Raw genomic sequence first — 19,965 nt, 5'->3', positions numbered from 1 at the left:
ATGTTGTAGATGTACAGTTAGTATACTTTCATTTAAGGAAGTATCATAAACTGTTCTTATGTGGAAAATGGAGGGATTATACTAAATCATGATTGATCATACTAAAACTATGTTTCAAAACTTGTTGGAGAGCCAAATGCAAAGTGTATTATTAATGGCTTAATGTCAATATGGCATGAGGTCTCCAGGAAGAATCTCAGGGAGCTGTTCTTACCTCTATTTTGTTTACTAATTTTATCAATGATTGATAAAGGCACACATGGAATGATCATAAAATTTGCAGATAATGCTAAATTGGGAGGGTGGCTAACACACTGAAAGACAGAGTCAGATCCAATAAAAATCTTGATATGATGGATTATTGGGCTGAACGAGATGAAATGGAGAAAAAAATAAATGTAAAATCTTACATTTGGGTAAAAATCTAAGCAAAATCATAATCATAATAATAAATGTAAGCATAATCATAAGCATAAGATGAGGGAAGAGTGGTTAGACAGCAATCTGTCTTAAAAAAAAGAACTAAGGTTTTAAGTGGATTGTAACCTCCATACAAAAGGAAGGAAATATATGCCAGAGACTCACAACAGCTTTGGAAGGTAGAGGCTAATTATTACCCTCCCTTTAGAACAGAAGAAACTGAGGAAGAGGTTAATTGAATTGTCAATGGTCATACAGCTAGGAAGTATCTGAGACTCAACATGAACTCAGTTCTCATTGACCCCAGGCCCAGCACTCTACTGTCCACTTGTATGATATGTACAGAAGGGATCATTTGTGTGAGGATGGGACTAGATGACCACTGAGGTTCTTTTCAGCTCATAAATTCTGTGATCTGTGTTTGTAAACTTAGGAGTACTAGGTAGGACTCTTTAATTTCAGTACTTCTCCTTATCCCCCCTCCCACTTGCCCCTTGTCTATCTGAAATAGCTCTAACATCAAAGCAGGTAAATACTATGGAATTGTGGGCATGTTTAATGTACAACACACTGGTCTGGTAATTAAATGATCTGCCCTTCTAATTATCTTTCAATTCTGACTCTGACAAATACGATTTGGATAGGATACCTCCTTCAAGTCATCTTATTTTAGTTGCATTGGTTTTGTTTTGCATTAAAACATTAAAATTTTAGTTAATAAAAATTATCCATTTTAGCTCCTGTAAACCTCTTGATCTCTTGTTTGGTCATGAACTTTTCTCCTACCTATAGATTGGACAGGTAATTTCTTCCATGGTTTACTTTGCTCTTGATAGCACCCTTTATGTCTAAGTCATGTACTCATTTTGGTCTTATTTTGGTATATAATGTGAGATGTTGGTATATGATTAGTTTTTATTTGCCAATAGCATTTTTTTAAAGCAAGTTCTTGTCCCAAATAGCTGGGATCTTTGGGTCATCAAACACTAGGTTAGTGGACTCATATACTTCTGAATATTGTGTACCTGATCTGTCTCATTGATCAACCTATTTCTTACTAGTACCAAATTGTTTTGATGATTTACACATTTGTAGTTTAGTTTGAGATTTGTATTGCTAGTCCCTCTTTCTTCAATTTTTTTTCTCATTGATTTCTGTGATATTCTTGGCCTTTTGCTCCTCCAGATGCATTTTTCTTAGTTCTAGCAAAGCAATCTTTGGTGGTTTGATTGGTATGCACTAAATAAGTAAATTAATTTATGTAATTTTGTAATTTTTATTATGCTGGTTGGGTATACTTAGGAGCAATTAATATTTCTCCCATTATTAGATCTATCTTTATTTGTATGAAGAGTGTTTGTAATCGTGTTTATATTGTTCCTGTGTGTGTATTGGCAGGTAGATTTCTAAGTTTTTTATACTGTCTACAATTATTTTATTTTTTTTTTGTTTAGAATTTTTTTTTCCACATTACATTTAAAAACAAATTTTGACATCAATTTTTTAAAACTTCGTGTTCCGATTTCTTTTCCTCCTCCATCCCCCACCACCTCCAAGAATGCAAGCAATTCAATTATAAGTTTATACATGTAGCAGTCATGGGAAATGTCTCACATTAGCGAGATTGTGAGAGAAAACAGATAAAAAACAAAACTTCAGATTAAAGAGACTGTCCAAAAAAATTTTGCTTCAATCTGTTTTCAGATACCATCAGTTTTTTTCTATGTAGATGGATTGCAATTTTCATAAGTCTTCAGAGTTATATAGGGATCATTGCATTGCTGAAAGTAACCACATCCTTCCCAGCAGATCATCTACGACTATGTGCTATTCTTTTGTATACAGTACATTTTATTCTGCTTCAGTTCATGTAGGTCTTTCCAGGTTTTCTTGATAGCATTCTGTTCATCATAACTTTTATATAGTAGCTTAAACTTGACAAAGAATTTTCTTCACAATAGTCTGGCAAAGTAGATACTATAAGTTTTGCCATTATAATCAATCATCATAACTGTTTCCCTCCATGCTATCCCCTTCCCATGATATTTATTCTATTTTCTATCTTCTTTTACCCTATTCCTCCACAAGAGTGTTTGGCTTCTGACTGTCCCCTCTTCTACTCTGCCCTTCCTGCTTTCACCCTTCCTTCTTTATCCTCTTCCCTTCCTACTTTCCTGTACAGTTAGATAGATTACTCCTCCCAATTGGGTGTGTATATTATTCCCTCCTTGAGCCAACTGTGATGAGATTAAGGTCTTTGAGCTAATTCTTTGTTCTAAATTTTCCTCCTCCCTCCCTCCTTAACCCTCCCTATGAAATCAAGTAATTCAATATGTCATACATGTGCTGTTATGCAGAACATCTTCACCTTCCTTGAAAGTGTTTTGCTTTTTACTGATCCCTCCATCAATCTGCCTTTCCTTCCTTCCCCTCTTTTCCCTCCACTTCCCCCACGCCAACGGCCTTATCTCCTTCCCCTCCTACTTCCCCTCAGAGTGAATTATATTACTAAACCCACTTGAGTATGTATGTTATTCTCTCTTTAATCCAATTCTGATGATAGTAAGGTTCACTCACTCCCCCACTCCTTCCCCCTCTTCCCCTCCCCTTCATAAGCTTTCTCTTGTTTCTTTTATGTGAGGTACTTTTCCCCAGTCTACTTCTCCCTTTCCCTTTCAGTGCATTCTCCTTACCCCTTAACTTTATTTTAAATGTGTCATCATGGGTTAGCTGGGTGGCACAGTAGACAAAGCACCAGCCCTGGACCCAGGAGGCACCAAGTCCATATCCAGCCCCAGATAGAAGCCACCCCACCCTGCCTGCCCCACAAAAAACAAGGATAAACAAAAAATAAATCTTTACAGATATCATTCCTTCAAATTCAGTTCAGACCTGTGTCCTCAAGTCATAAGTGTATTACTTTCAGCTGTCCTAATACTGAAAAAGTTCATAGTGAGGTTATAAGTATTATCTTGTCATGTAGGAATGTAAACAGTTTAAATCTTTTAATATCCCTCATGATTCTTTTTCCTGTTTACCTTTTATGCTTCTCTAGGGTCCCTCATATTTGAAAGTCAAATTTTCTATTCACTTCAGGTCTTTTTATCACTAGTGCCTGAAAGTCCTCTTTTTCATTGAAGTCCCATTTTTTCCTCTGAAAGATTATATATAATCAGTTTTGCTGGGTCGGTGATTCTTGGCTATAGTCCCAATTCCTTTGCCTTCTGGAATATAATATTCTATAGTCTCTGGTCCTTTAATGTAGATGCTGCTAGATCTTGTTTTTTTATCCTTATTGTGGCTCCACAGTATTTGAATGTCTTTTCGTCTAGCTGCTTGCAATATTTTCTCCTTGACCTGATTACTTTGGAATTTTGCTATAATATTCCTGGAGGTTTTCCTTTTGGGATCTCTTTCAGGAGTTGGTTGGTGGATTCTTTCAAATTCTATTTTAGCTTCTGCTTCTAGAATATCAGGGTAATTTCCCCTGACAATCTCTTGCAAGATGCTGTCTAAACTTTTATTTTGGTCATGGTTTTCAGGTAGTCCAATGATTTTCAAATTATCTCTCCTGGATCTATTTTCCAGGTCAGCTGTTTTTTTCAAGGAGATATTTCATATTGCCCTCTATTTTTTTTATTCATTTGATTTACTTTACTGCGTCTGGTTCTTCATAAAGTCACTAGCTTCCATTTGTTTTGATCCTAATTCTTAGGCAATTATTTTCTTCTGAGAGCTTTTGTATCTCCTTTCCCAATAGGCTTTTCAAGCTGTTGACTTTTTCTCATGATTCTCCTCCATTGCTCTCATTTCTCTTTCCATCCTTTTTTCCAACTATCTGAATCTTCCTTCTATCTTTCCTACTTTCTCTTCAAAGTCCCTTTTGAGTACCTCCATGACCTGAGACCACTTCATATTTTTCTTGGAAGCTTTGGATTTAGGGGACCTAAGGTTTTTATCCTCTTCTGAGGTAGCATCTAGATCTTCCTTGTCACTAAAGAAACTTTCAATAGTTCTCAACTTTCTTTGCTTGCTAATTTTGCCATCTTTTACTTAACTTTTAACTCCTTCTTAGAGTGGGGCCCTACTTTCAAGCTACACTGTCCCAAGTTTCAGAGGGGTTCCAGGTGTTTCAGTTTGAGGAGGGGCAGGTTTTTCTATTCCCTGCCTCCTGTCTCTGGTCCAAAGATAATCTCAAGCCAACTTGTAATTAACCAGCCAGCAAAAGTTTTTGTGCTGAGGTCTTAACTCTGATGAGCCTGCATCCTCCCCTACCTGGGCCTCCTGCCACTCAAGATTTCTTTTTGGTTCCCTGCTGGGGTGGAATAGCTGAATTCCTCCTTAGGTCCTGCAGACACCCCTGTATTCCCCTACCCCCCAGAAATTCAGCCCTCTCACTCGACTGTAAGCTTAGTTCCAGAAGACCCTGGTGCTGCAGCTGATTCAGAGGCTTGAGGATATGTTTCTCTGGTGCAGCCGCTTGGGGACTGTGTTGGGGCAATTACCGGATTGAACTCTGTCACAGCCCACCACAGCTCCCTCTAACCTGTCTTTGACTGGAAAATAATCTCTGCCCATTTTTTTTGTGGCTTTGGCTCCTTCAGGGTTTTTTTATTGATGTTTTGAGGTTAATTTTGTCAGGAGCTCTGTCTTCCTTTGCATCTTTGGTTCCACCCCCTGTCTATAGTTATATTAAATGGAATTTATCTTTCTATTTTTTCTGGCTATTTTTGTTGGTAATATACAAAAATGTTTATGATTTGTGTATTTAAAATATCTGAAATTTTGATGAAAATTTTTTGTTTTAGTCTTTTAGGTTTTTCTAGAAAAATCTCTCAAGGATTTCTAAGTAAGTCATCATATCATTTGCAAAAGTAATACTTTTGTTTCCTTATTTTCAATTCTTATTCCTACAATTTCTTTTTCTTTATTACTATAGTTTGAATTTTTCTAGCGCAATATGGAATAGTTATGTTAATAATATGTAATCCTTGCTTCACCTCTGATCTTTTGGAAAGGATTCCATCTCATCCACATTATAAATATTGCTTGTCCTTGTTTTAGGTAAATCTACTTATTTTTAGGAAAGGCTAATTTGTCTCTGTACTTTCTGGTGTTTTTTTTTTTAATAGGAATGAGTCTTGCATTTTCTCCAAAATTCTTTTCTGAATCCACTGAAATGTCTACATGTTTTTTGTAGTTTCTAGTCACTACTGATATGATCACTTATGCTTATAGTTTTCCTAAATTGAATAACCCCTGCATTTCTGGTATAAATCCAGCCTCATCATTGTGTATCAGCTTTCTGAATATTTTTGTTATAATAATGATCCTATTTAGATTGAAAGTCTTATTGGAATATATTTGGGCAAAATGGTTGCTAAAATTGCTTTATTTCATCTTCATTGGGTGTACAATCACCTTTTAATTTTTTTTTTGCAAGGCAATGGGGGTTAAGTGACTTGCCCAGGGTCACACAGCTAGTAGTGTCAAGTGTCTGAGGCCAGATTTGAACTCAGGTACTCCTGAATCCAGGGCCAGTGCTTTATCCACTGTGCCACCTAGCCGCCCCCACCTTTTAATATTTGAGACTGATAATTTGCTTTCTTCTTTCTTTTTAAAATCAAGTTAGTCATTGCTTTTAGTTTTATTTATTAGTTAAATTTAATTATTTTCAGTTTGCTAGTCTCCTTTTATTTTACGTGTTTCTATTTTGTTGTTTAATTTTTTTAATAGTCATATACTACAGCTCTGCTTTTTTTTTAATTTATGGATTTCCATAGGTTCAATGATGAGTCTCTTTTTCCCAAGCATGTCTTTCACACCCAGTACTTTCTTCATGATTATGAGAAAATATTAAACCACACTATAATCTAAATAGGAAGACAAAATATAGACCAATGAAGCAATTATTAATAATGACTACCTTCCATTTAAAAAATAGCTTTCTGTTGTTTTTAAGTCCATTTTGTCATTTGTTCCTCAAAACAAACCTGTTAAATTATTTTTTACTCCTACATAATAGATTAGAAAACAATGAGAGGCACAATGTAGTTAACATAGAAAATTAACAGTAGGATCAAGTCTCTTGGAGCTGCCTTTCCTACTTCATGAATCAGTCAGAAAATGGTTTTATCAGCAAATACAACATATAATACAAAGTTATCATCTAAAATATGAGAAGAAAGAGCAGGAAGGAGTGAATGAAATCGGTTGAGTGTTGCTCAGGGGAACTTCCTGGAGGAAATGAGTTTCTAATCATATTTTGAAAGAAGTGGTCATGGGGGGAAGGATGGAATGGGACAGAAATAATTACTGAAATGAGGAGATTGAGAAATAGGCTATCCTCTTTAGTACTTAAGGAACAATGATCCAAGGCTCATGATGAGTAGTATAAGGTCAAGAACAAAAAAAGAAAATGTGGACTAGTAGGGGGACAGAAACAAAAGAATAATCATGGAAAGGACTTTGGGGTGATATTATCTCACAGGGATAGTCTACTTTATTTTTTTAACTCATAGATCAAAGAGGGTTTTCTCATCATCCTCCGGTTACTATATGATCTACTTCATATATTCTTAAAGATTTAGTTCTTGAAGCCCTGTTTCTTTTTAAATCCTATATTTACTACACAATGTTTTGTGATTTATGCATTGTGAGAATCAGAGATCCGCCCTCAGGAGAAAGCATGTGACTTGGCATCCAGAAGTTAAGTCTAGAGAACCACCTGTAGTCATGTGAATCAAAGCTATCAGCCAATTAGCTTGGAGGTGTGTGTGTGTGTGTGTGTGTGTGTGTGTGTGTGCTCGCATGTGTGAGTGAATGGCCCTGATTCCTATTTCACAGATGGCTTCTGGGAAAAGCTGCTTACAATCAGTCCTTTTCGTTCAGAACTTCGGCTTGGTGGGAGACAGAGAAAAGAGGGACAGAGAAAAAGAGAGGAAAGTAGATAGAAAGTAGATAGGCTTTTCTGGCATTATGGGATCCCATGTGTTGTCTTACTCTTTAATAAATCCTTAAAAGTCTAAACTCTTGCTGAATTTATCAGTAAATCTTAGCCAGTTTCCTCCCAAAACTGGGGGGTGGGGGTGGGGGTGCAGGTAAGGACCCATATTAGATTTTAAACATCATAGCATGGAGGTAGGAGTGTGTGGGGAGGGTGAAAGTTATGGTCCCTCTGGATTACATTCTTCCTTACCTAGACTTTGCTGCTGCTGTTTCTACTCCCTTTTACAGAGATCCCTTAAAGACTTCTATAATATGCCTGCCCTGAACTAGTGATTGAAGACTGTTATTTCTCTCAAGCTTTTTCTTGCATCCTAGTTCTAAGATTTGCCATTATATATTTCTTCTTCTCATTTCTAGTCTATAGCCTTTTCCCTTTTCTGAGAAAGGTGAAACCTTCCTTCCATTACTGTTTTCCAGTTGAGACAAAATTATTACCTGATGAATACCATCCTAGGTCTGAAAAGGACCCAATAATCCACCTTGTTCATTCCTTGCCTCCATGCCAAAAGGATGAAATTCTTTCTTTTACAGATGTTGTAAGGAGGCTCTAGTTTTTCCTGGTTAGCCATTTTGACATAACCTGGAGAAATTGTTTCTGTCCCTTAGTATCGGAGATGGACTCTTTGTGACCCAATTTGGGGTTTTCTTGGCAGAGGTATTTGGAGTGGCTTGCCATTTCCTTCTCCATCTCATTTTATAGATGAGGAATTGAGGAAGACAGGGTTAGGTGACTTGCCCAGAGTTACACAGCTAATACGTGTTTGAAGCTGGATTTAAACTCAGGAAGACTAGTCTTCCTAAATCCAAGCATATCACTCCATCTATTATAACACACAGCTGCCCATCAGAGATGTGACTTAGAGCAAAGTACTTGATCACTCTAAGCCTCAGTTTCCTCATTTGTAGAGTATAGGGGAGGGCCTCTGAGGTTCCTTTCAGCTAGGTTTTATGATGCTATGGCAATACTTCATCAACATGTAGTAATTGGTCTTACCCTTTATATTTTTTTAACCCCAGAAACATTTTTTAAGAAAAAAGGATTTTTTTTCTTGACTCTGAAGATCACACTGCAGTGGAGAGAACAAAACTCCCCCAACAGTTGCCATTTTCCTGCCCTACTTCATGTTCTTGTTTGAAAGAATTTCCCTGACTCCATCTCCTGATCTTGGCACTGAAGTTCTATTCTGTCTTAGCAGAGGTGTTAAACTCTGTCATGCTGTGGTAGCAGCAACACCCCCCCTCCCCAAATTAGATTAAATGTAATTGTGAAATGTTTATCAAGGAAAATAAAAGACAATGTTAATTTGTGTTTTCTAAGGCAATATGATGCCTGTGGGGATCAACTTCTATTTGAGTTTGATAGGACTGCTTTAGAAGGACTAAAATGTACGTAATGTCAGGAGAGAGAGGAATGCAAAATCCACAGACCTGCACGCAAGGGAAGGTTTCCTCTTCTAAGTTTGCCTCAAACAATCAACCTCCTGATAGGACATCTGAGATTTGGGAGACCAAAAGGGAGAGTGGAACAGTAATGTCCCTGGTTTCTTTCCACTACACACAGACTACAAAATCAGAGAAAGGTATTAACATATACTGGTTGCATCTACACCAAACCTCCATGGGATAAGATCAATGCCACCAAATGTGGTAAAGGGATGCCAACACATTCTCAGCATCCATTATCCTTTTTGAAACAGACTCACAACTGACTCCTAAGGAGAAAAGCAATACCAATGTCTCAATTTCTCCAATCTTTCTATTATTTGTCCCACGTTCATTTGCTTTGCTTGTCTTCTGTAACATCATTGTAAGCTGTTCCTAATTTGTTTTAGTATGCCACAGGTGAGTGGATCCTAGACTCTATATCATATCTATCTAAAATTGACTCAGGAGAGGTGAGGACCACTATTCTCTGAACTACCATCCCTTTGATAAGTTATATTCCTTAGCACTTCATGCCTTAAAATTTAAAAGACTTCAAATTGTCTTCAATTGACAGGCTCCATTACACAGACGCAATTTACTATCCATTCTTATCTTTATTTAGAGTATTGTCTTCCGTTTGGGTTTGAGATGAGGAAAAGAGATGATACTTCATTTTTTAAAGAAGCAGTCTGTCAGAGAAGTAGGTATAGAAGTATAGGTCATTGACATTGTATAGATCAGGAGGAAAGGGAAGAGATAATGTGTGTGAATGAAGTTTGAGAAGTGAAGGTAACTTAGGGTGTGGTGACTTGGTGTTGCTCTAGTTGTGACAGTGAGGTATTAGAGGATGTTCCTCATCTGATTACTGTATCACTCAGAGGAAAGTCAGAGGTTTATGGGAGTGAGCAGCCAGAGAACAAGATCATGGGAAACAGGGACCAATAGGGGAAAGTGACTATTGGTGGTAAGGGGATGAGAAGGCCAATTGGAGAGATTTGCTGCTTTGAGGTCTCCTGCTCCAGATTCTCACCTTCACTTCTTCTACTCTCACTGCTACTCTCAAACACCAGCATGCCCCTTGGCAATTTGCTGCTACTAGAGATCAAAAGCTCTATGGTTATGAACAGAGACAGTTAGTAATACAGAGAACACTTAGCACTGCATTAGCTTCTAAGCTGGGTGAGATAAAAACTTAGAGAGGGTTTGCCTCTTGTTCTATAGGACACTTCTTGTTTTGTATGGGAACTAAACAATAGCACAGGCAGATATATAATGAAAGGAACAAAACAATTCTTTTGAAGGTAGTCTGAAGCCCTTACTGACTGGAAGAAATGAGGAATGTACTTTTTCCTCCCTTTTTTGGACATTTCTTCCAGGAGAGAAAGAACTGAAATGCCCTTGGGACTAGAAAAAATAACTAAATTTGGGGAAGGAAAAGGAACATTACAACTCTCTGAGGAATGGTAGAGTTGTCCATACTGAAGAATCAAGGAAAAGTAAATGAAAAAGAAAAAACCTTCAAAATTTCCCAGAGCCTTTTCCCTTCTTTTGACCCAATTTATATTCCCCTCCCTCACCTTACTTGTTAGATGTTCTTCCAGCTGTCACCTTCTCCCATCTGACTTGCCTCCCTGCTGAGGTGGGCATTTATGCCCGATGCCCCTGGCATGCCAAGCCTGGCACAGCAGGCCCATCTGTCTCAACTCAAAATACATCAGTATTTAGGTACATCAGGGACTTGGGGATCCAAACCTGTATAAATTTAAATTGGTGCATCATTTTTCTCTTTCTCTGACCCTGTCTACTCTACCTCCCTCCACCCCTGCAAATAAAGAGAATTAAACTTTGAGCTGTACAAATAAATGGATTAAATTCTCAATTCTAAAGTACAGTCAGTTTATTTACCGAAAGTACTGCAAACAGAAACAAAGGTTTCAAATTCACCTTCTTTAGAATGGAGAGATATGAAAAGCAATTTGTTCTAAAATAAATGCTTAGTGAAAAGCAATATAGTCATAAGCCTACTGGCCTCCATAAAGGTGCAAAAATGATGTTCCTCCATTGCAAGGGGGAGGGGGCATTATACCTCCAGAGGACACATTGTTCTATTTTTGGGACCCAAAGTGAAGAATCTAATTGAAGGTACATTCTCTGTGTGTATATACATACATACATACATACATACATACATACATACATACATATATATGTATATAGATAAATAGATAATAATCATACAATAATAAACTTGGAACTTTAAATACCTATAAAATACACACTTTTTTCAGACTGTGATTTCATTAGTGTAGGGAGTACTTGGTGAGGAACTTCCTCCTTTGTGTGATCTGCTGTGTTAATACTATATATGATAGGAATTATATTGAATTGCATTATACATTCTATATGCATTCTATAGTATATTATTACATCATGTTATGTTACATTTCATCACATATTAGGTTATATTATATGGTTATATTGTGCTATATTATATCAATCATTTTGTATTATAACATTGTATTATATAACATCATATTATGTTATACTGTCTATAAACAGAGAACATTTTCTCTCTAGAACCTGCAGCCAATATAATTATATCACAAACAATTCTTATAAAACACGACATTTTTTCAGGGAGATAGTTTAAACCTTTTATGATCTGCCTAGCCTTAAACATATTATGATTCTCCTAAATTGAACTAAATATGGTTTCCAAGTTAAAGGAATCAAGCCCAAATGTCTTCTTAATGACTTAATATATGTGGATGGTATCAAGTCTTGTGGATCCATTAGGGGAAAATAACAAACAACATCTTCATCTTCCAGAATATTTCTCCAATGACATAAAATCTCATTTGGATGTGATAAGTGTAAAATTCTTAACATATGCCAAGAAAAGTTAGACACTGAAGGCTTTTAGTTTGAATCTGTAGGTCACATTGAACCAATAGATGAAGGTGATAGCTACACATTCCTTGACTGCATCTAAGCAAGCAACACATGCAACCCAAAGATGTCACGGATACCTTGCACATTGCCTGGTACACAGCTGAGCACATTAAGGAAATTGCTAAGATTCTAAAGCTAAAGCTGTGTGGGAAGAACATGTTTAAAGAAGTCTATATAGGCAAAATACCAGAACTCTAAAATGGACATAAATATATTTTCATGGTATCCCAACCCAAACTTATATAATTTTAATATTTATTAGTAGCACATAGAGATTATTACCCTACGGCAGTTACAGAAAGATCAACACTCATTGGCCAAAAAGGAGAAATAAGATTTATACACATTCTTAGAGCACAAGCTAAACAAATAAAAGACCTACAGAATTATTTTTAGATTAATCAGACATCACTTGTTAAGCAATTATAAGGGTTTAAAACAAGCATATAACCCTTGGTTTGTTGAACATGATTGAAAGTGGCTTACCTCTGTATATGATATGTGAATATCAAGTATGAAACTTAATCTCTTCACAATTTTTCAGATATTCTGCCCTTTGACTCCAACACAGCCATGATATAGTTCAGATATTTTTGAGCATTTTGGTATGTCAGGGCACCATTACCTTTTCCTCCATAAATAATTTTGATTTTGGGTACTCATTAGGGTATTTAGAAATACACGCAGTGCCCTGACTCAAAATTTAGAAAATCATCAGTGGTTTGGGTGGGAAGAAATCTAGCATAAAATTCCATTACTCGTTGATGCCTCAAGTAGTATTTATGACTGGTTCCAGAAGCCTAACTCAATGGATTTATCCTGAAAATACTTGTCAGTAACAAAGACTAAAATTTTAGCAAAAGTCTCCTTTATTATTGCATCAGAAATTTAGAGCAGGAAGAGATCTGAGATATTACATTTCCCTTGATTTTTCCTATGAGGAAATGAAAACCCATTGGGGTACATGGTTTGTTTAAGGCCAGATGAGTTAATTGTTGTAGATTAGTTAGTTGTTGTTGATCTTTTGTTCTCAAAGAGGAAGATTAGGAAGGTTATGTTTGACTTGCACATGAACTGGATTTAAGTGAGGCAGAGCTGGGCAAAGTCATAAGCCTCATAATCATCAAAATCACCATTCTCAAGTGTCATGGAAATCCAGTGGCAAGACAAAGGTCAAGGTGAATGGCTATGGCCCAGGATGCAGTGAGTGACCTTGGCCTTTCTAAATTGAAATATCTCAAATCTGGCCTCAGAAAAACTGAATGAGTAAGTTGGGTGTGTGAAGGGAAATAAGGTGCAATAAATAAGGAATCTCTTATGGCATGCTTAATAAGAGGATATGCTTTCCTTCCCTTTCTCCCTCTTTAATAATATTAGCATGTATGTGTGTGTGTGTGTGTGTGTGTGTGCCATTTACTTAAATTAGTACTTCCAGTTCTCATTCTTTTTTCTTTGTGTTTTTTCTTTCAGAAGACAAAATACAATTAAAATTCACCTTTGGGATAAGATCAAAGTAGTTGTTTCATTTTTCCCCTTATGAAGCATAAGAAAAGTAAGAAAAAAAAGTTAGGTTCCCTTTCAGACTTTTATAACCTATCCCATGAAGCAGGCACTGCATGTGATCTTTATTCTTATTGTATATTGAATAAACTAAAATCCTAAATGGAATTGGATGGATAAGAAAAAAAATATTTTATAAGAGCTAATTTTATAAAGTCACATAATTACTCTGTGGAATATATTGTCTACAACCTCAATTTGAGCATTAAGTTTTTTGACATCTCCTCAAATTTCCTTCTATTTCCATGTGTCATTCCTTATTTTGATAAAACAAGCTGAAAAGCTCCATTCTTGGTTGGCCAAGCTTATGTTCCCATTTCTTTCTAGGAAGAAAATGGATACATTTAGAAACACACTACCCAGTTCCATAGAAAGATTTAAGTTCTTTACTTATGTTATAGAATCATGGCCTGCTAGATCTCAGTTTTTTGGACTAGAGATACTGAGGCTGGTTAAGTGGGGTGTCCAATATACCACAGCTATTTAAGGTTTTATTTGAGAAAGCAATGCTTAGAAATAGGCATTTATTGGTTATTAATGTTGGTTTAAGTACCATTTTTCCCTTTCCTTATTTATCTATTTATCTATCTATCTATTTATTTAGTTAGTTGTTTATTTATTTATTTTGCAGGGCAATGAGGGTTAAGTGACTTGCCCCCGGGTCACACAGCTAGTAAATTTCAAGTGTCTGACATTGGATTGGAATTCAGCTCCTCTTGAATCCAGGGCCGGTGCTCTATCCACTGTGCCACCTAGCTGCCCCCCTTTCCTTATTTTTTAAAGCCCATTTTAAGTCTTATCTAAAACTTTACTCTTGGGTTGAATACTGATATACAGATAAGGAATTTGTCAGATCATCTGATTTTGATTTAGGAAAAAGTGAAACAGTATTTTTGAGAATATATTTTTAAAACACTTCAATGTATAGGATAAACATTAATGGACTGTGTTCGCTTAGAATTATAGGAAAGGAACATTTTTTCTTCCTCTCTTCTCCTTTCTGTTTCTCTCAACTTAATGCTTTAATATAAACAAATTACACAGGACATTTCTAAAAAATTCAATTCTGTCTATTTTTTTCTCCCACCAATTTTAATTTCTCTCACTTTCAGAATAGGCTCTTATTTGAGATCTCACTCACTCACTTTTCCCTAAAGAGTTTTTCTTTCTTTTCTCTAGCTAGTTGTTCCATATCTAAGATGAACTTCTTCCCCAAAAAGTTGCAGTACTTTATTATAAGCTGTACTATGGGAACAAAGTTGGGGAACAATTTAATTCCCTGGGATCTCCTAGGATACTAGGGAACTTTTGCATTTGACTAATAAACTTTGCAGAGGAGTGAATCTCAATGAAATAGAGAATACTTTCCTCAAGGGAAACAGGGTGTAGTTAATGAGTACTGACAAGTACTAGGACTTGAAGGGAAATTACTAGATTAATTAAAATATGAAATCTATTGAAAATATCTTCTATCAATTGTGCATGTAATTGTTAATAATAATCATTAAGATAATAGTCTATAACCTGCTCACATTCACCACATACCTCTCTGTGGTCCTTTGTGTGATCTGCTGTGTTAATACTATGAAAACTATGATATTCCAAGCTTTGTTGCCATATGGGATTGACCAGAAAATATTGATTTTATAAGGATGAGTCTTTGCTTAAGGAAGAAACCTGGGTCATTGAAATTACTATGTATTTTTCTGAATACAAACCAGTTTATTCCCCACCTTCTCTTAAAGTTTAAGCCTAATTCATTGCATACTCATAGGCATGCATAAATCATGAGCTGGGTGTGTTAGCACACCTGTGGCTCACATCACCATTGACATTTTCCCTAGGCATTCAAACATTCTATATCTCTCTCATCCTTAAAATCTATATATCTTTTCTTCTTTTCCATAGTTATATACCTCCTCAGCTTCCTGATGGCTACTTCCAGCAGAATCTCAAACTCAACATGCCCCAAACAGAATTTATTATTTTCTCTCCAAACCTATGCCTCCTGTGATAGAATGTAAACTGATCAATTCAGAATTTAAAGACCTTTAATTAATATTTCCAGGCTAATTACATGATATGCTCCATCACATGTCTTATGCTTTAGACAAACTGGTATACCCCCTTTTGCCTTCTTTTCTTCTGACATTTTGGTCTACTTTCTGTTCCCCATAAAAGACTCAGGTTCTACCTCCTTCAGTGGGTCCTTCTTGGTTCCTCCAATTGTTAATCTTCTCGTCTCCCACACCAATAACTATTTATTTTGCCCAGAACCTACAATTACTTGTTACTATTAATATGCTGTATCCTTTTAGTAGATCATTAATTTTTTGAGAAGTTTTGTTTTAGTTTCGTATTCATATACCCAACACCTAGCTTACTGCTTGCCACATAGTAAATGCTTGATAAATGTTTATTGACTGATAAATTGGTTGTCTTCTTATTCCTAATGATTACTACAGTGCCCATGAAACCTGGATAGTTACCAGCACCATGCTAGAAATTTTACCTGCTTCCATTTGAATTGTCTTAGGAAGATTCTGAAGATCACCTGGCAAGATAAGATGCCAGAAAGAACTGAGGTGCTTTCTTGAGCTGAACTGTTAAGCATTCAAACTCTAACATAGGAAGCACAACTCTGATGGGTAGGCCATGTTGTTTGAATGCCAAATATGTTTGCTTGAAAGACTATTTTATGGAGAGCTCGCACAAGGCAAACACTTACATGGTGTTGAGAAGAAATGATACAGGGACATTTTCAAGGTCTCTCTGAAAAATTTTGGTATGAATTGTGTGACATGAGACACATTGGCATGGGATTATGCAGCATGGCATGCTCCCATGAAAGTAGACACTGTGCTCTATGAGCAAAGCAGAACTGTGGTAGTTCAAAAGACATGTGACAAATTTAGAGACATCTACCTCCTAAATGGTCATACAGACTATTTGTGCCTATCCTGAGGTAGCGCATTCCATTGGTAAGATCACTGCAGCCAGACATAGTTTGCATCTACCTCAATATCATAATGTCACTTAGGTCCTCTTCAAGCATGAAAGACAAACAACAGTAGAGTGCTCAGCACATAGTAGGTACTCAATAAATGCTTGTTGAATTGCTGACTGTATCTTCTTTGTGGACTCTGGACTAGAGAGGAATTATTAAGGACAATTGGAATAAAATAGCAAGGAGATATATCTCCTTGAAGGCTAGTAATATCTTTTGCCCTTTTTTTAACAGTGGGGTTTACCACAGTGTCTGGCACATGGTAAATAAACTAATTAGTAGATTAATTAATTAGTAGACCTAGCACAGTCTCAGTTAATGAGATATAGTAGATGCTTAATAAATCCTTATTATTATGACGGACAAATAAAATGAGGAGGAGTTATGGTCATATAGTAAGACTGAGAGATGACTGATAGCCATTGGTATTTACACAATCTCGAGAGAACTAAAGAAGGAGCAGCAGTATGTCAGGCAGACCTCCTACAGAGGATTTACAGGAGTCTATGGACAAAAACCCCACAGTATGAGATGACATGCTTGTGATCTGTAGCACTGGAGAGAGAAACCATCTTGATGAAATCACTGATCTATCAAAGTAACAAAATAATCTCTAAGATGTAAATGCACACACACATTCCTGAAATATGGATGGAATTATATTAGAAATCCAACTGGTTCTTCTTGGCCCTCTTAGGCTCATTTGACACATGATCATATAGTTTACCAGGAGGAAGAGAGAAGGAAAGAGAGAGCAAAGGGGCTGAATGACTGGCAGGTCTTCTAGAGAGAGCAATATGTATCTAGGCCACAATATAGATTGACAGCTAACCAGATAGATACTAAGAAATTGAGATGTAGTCACAGTCTTGGCAGGAAACCAGAGAAAATGGCCTCCTTTGACTGATGGCTTGGCAGAAAGAAATATGGCTGTAGACCTAGCAGGAAACAAGAATTAGAGAGCACATGCTGACGTTTTAGTGTCTGTATTACTCCTGTCCTAATAATGTCAAGTATAAAAAAAATCTGAGAAAAATTACCTTTACTATTGCTAGGCTCTCTATAGTATGCTTCTAAATTGTCCCTGAGGAATAGAAGACAAATCGCATGCTTGCAATTTTTTCAGATAACAGATATGCCATCCCAATCCTTAACTCTATTCCAATAGAGTAGGAGGAATTATTTAGACTTGATTATATTTAAGAAAATATACAGTGTCTCTCAAAACCCTAAGCTCATCTTTGAAACAAGAAATTTGTTTCAAACAACAAACTTATTCTTCTATTAATACTGCAGCTTTCAAAGATCTAAAATGATGGGTTAACCAGTCATCAATGGAGAGACGTTGTTGACACATATGCACAGCTATAGCATATCTCTATTGAAGAACTGAGTATCGAATGCAAGTTAAAAGGTATCACCAGAAACACAGAACTGGGAAAGGAAGTGGGCTGATCCTAAAACAAAAACGAAGGTGTTGGGGCAGCTAGGTGGCACAGTAGATAAAGCACTGGCTCTGGATTCAGGAGGACCTGAGTTCAAATCCAGCCTCAGACACTTGACACTTACTAGCTGTATGACCCCTGTGCAAGTCACTTAACCCTCATTGCCCTGCCAAAAATAAACAAGAAACAAAAAACAAAAACAAAAGTGAAGGTGTTTAGATAGACTGTGTGCTTTACAGTTATCTACATAATGTTAGATATACAATTGTGTGAAAAATTTTTGGGAAGGTATAAACAAGATTCACACAGGATCAAAAGGAATTGATGGATTGTTATCTATAATATTTGAGAGTATCCTCACATCAATGAGATAAAAAATCCATCAATTTATTGGAATATTCTAGTTCTAATTATTTTTGAGGGATGAAGACCATTTTAAAGGACAGGATAGTTTAGGACTGATGGAGTCCTACCCTGTTAACAGGAGAAGGCTGTCTTCTCAGTCCTCTCATAAAGGCCAGTTGTTTCCTCCTCTTTTAAAGACCTATTATTTTCTCTCATAAATAGGAAGTGAGGTGGGGATAACATATTTTTATATCCCTATTCTAAATAGATGTGAAGTATTTAGGTGCCGATGGGACACGTTCCACCCTATGTTTAAACTCTGAAGACAATTGATGCCCACAGAAGTAAAGTGAATTATCTAAGATCACCCAGGGTGTAAATATCAGACAGGAATTCAAAACCAGATATTCTAATTTCATATCCAGTTGTGCTGTCAGAAACCTTCAGAAGGATGCCTTTGATGAATCTCTGCAATGATGAGGAGATTGATGTCTCCTTCCCTTAAAGAGGGGGGAAATTATGTCCTGTATATACCTAACCTACATATAGCTTGTTTGTATATATAAATTTGTTTCGTTTTGTCTGGATTTTGAGCTCTTTGAGGGCAATTTTTTTTTGCTCTTTTTTTGTATCCCTAGTGCTTAGCACAGTTCCAGACACATTGTAGGCACTTAATAAATATATATTGACTGAGATAAATTTCTCCCTTAAACAGATGAAATGTTACCTGTTTGGTACTTTCCTAAAATTCTCATGGAGTAGTATATTTGAATAGAAGCATTCAGATAATTATGTAAATTAAACAAAATTTAGAATTAGTCATTTTGTTAGCTTAGGATTTAAGAAGAGAAAAACACTGGCAGATTAGTGGGGATGACAGTGACAGGAAGATGAGTTTTCAAGGAAAGATATTGTACAATGGCTTAAAAGTGAGTCAGGATTTGGCAGAAGTAGCTTTGAATTATATCATCTAACATGGTCCAGACACGTTATTTCATCAGTATGGCCACTCAGTGAGGAAATTCCCTCTACCAAAGAACACAAGCATCTACTCTGCAATTTACAATTTTAGATAGCTTCCTGGGTTATTGAGATATCATGGCCCAGCGTCACACAGCCAGTATAGTTCAGAAGCTGGACTTGAGCCCAGATATATATGACCCCAAGACTGGCTCTCTATGAATCTTCCCCCACTGTTTATAAGCCTATAACTAGAGACCAGAATACTCAGGCCATCCAGAATGCTTTCTTCTGTAGCCCCCAATCCCATATTCTGTTTCTTAATGCCATGGATACAACTAGAAAATAACTATGAGCATTATTCACAATAATGAATTGCACCTAGATTAGTCATCAGAGCTAGCAGTGAGTAAGAACTGAGAATTTCAATTTAAACAAGCATGGAAAATTTTCAGTAACTTACACAGAATGTGCTTGCTATGTTTGTTTTTGCCGGTGCCAAGTAACAGCTGTTGTGGTTGAATCTCTTCAGTTTTGTCCAGTTCTTCATGACCCTATTTGGGGATTTCTTGGCAAAAACACTGGAGTTGTTTGCCATTTTCTTCTTCAGCCCATTTGACAGGTGAGGAAACTGAGGCAAACAGGCTTAAGTGACTTTCCTGGAGGGGCAGCTAGGTGGCACAGTGGATGAAGCACCAACCCTGGATTCAGGAGGACCTGAGTTCAAATTTGGCATCAGGCACTTGACACTTACTAGCTGTGTGACCCTGGGCAAGTCACTTAGCCCTCATTGCCTGGCTCCCCCCTCCAAAAAAAGTGACTTTCTTGGGTTCATATAGCTAG

The sequence above is a fragment of the Dromiciops gliroides genome, chromosome 1 (genome assembly GCF_019393635.1).
Source record: "Dromiciops gliroides isolate mDroGli1 chromosome 1, mDroGli1.pri, whole genome shotgun sequence".
Classification (NCBI taxonomy): domain Eukaryota; kingdom Metazoa; phylum Chordata; class Mammalia; order Microbiotheria; family Microbiotheriidae; genus Dromiciops; species Dromiciops gliroides.
This window is presented reverse-complemented; position numbering follows the sequence as displayed.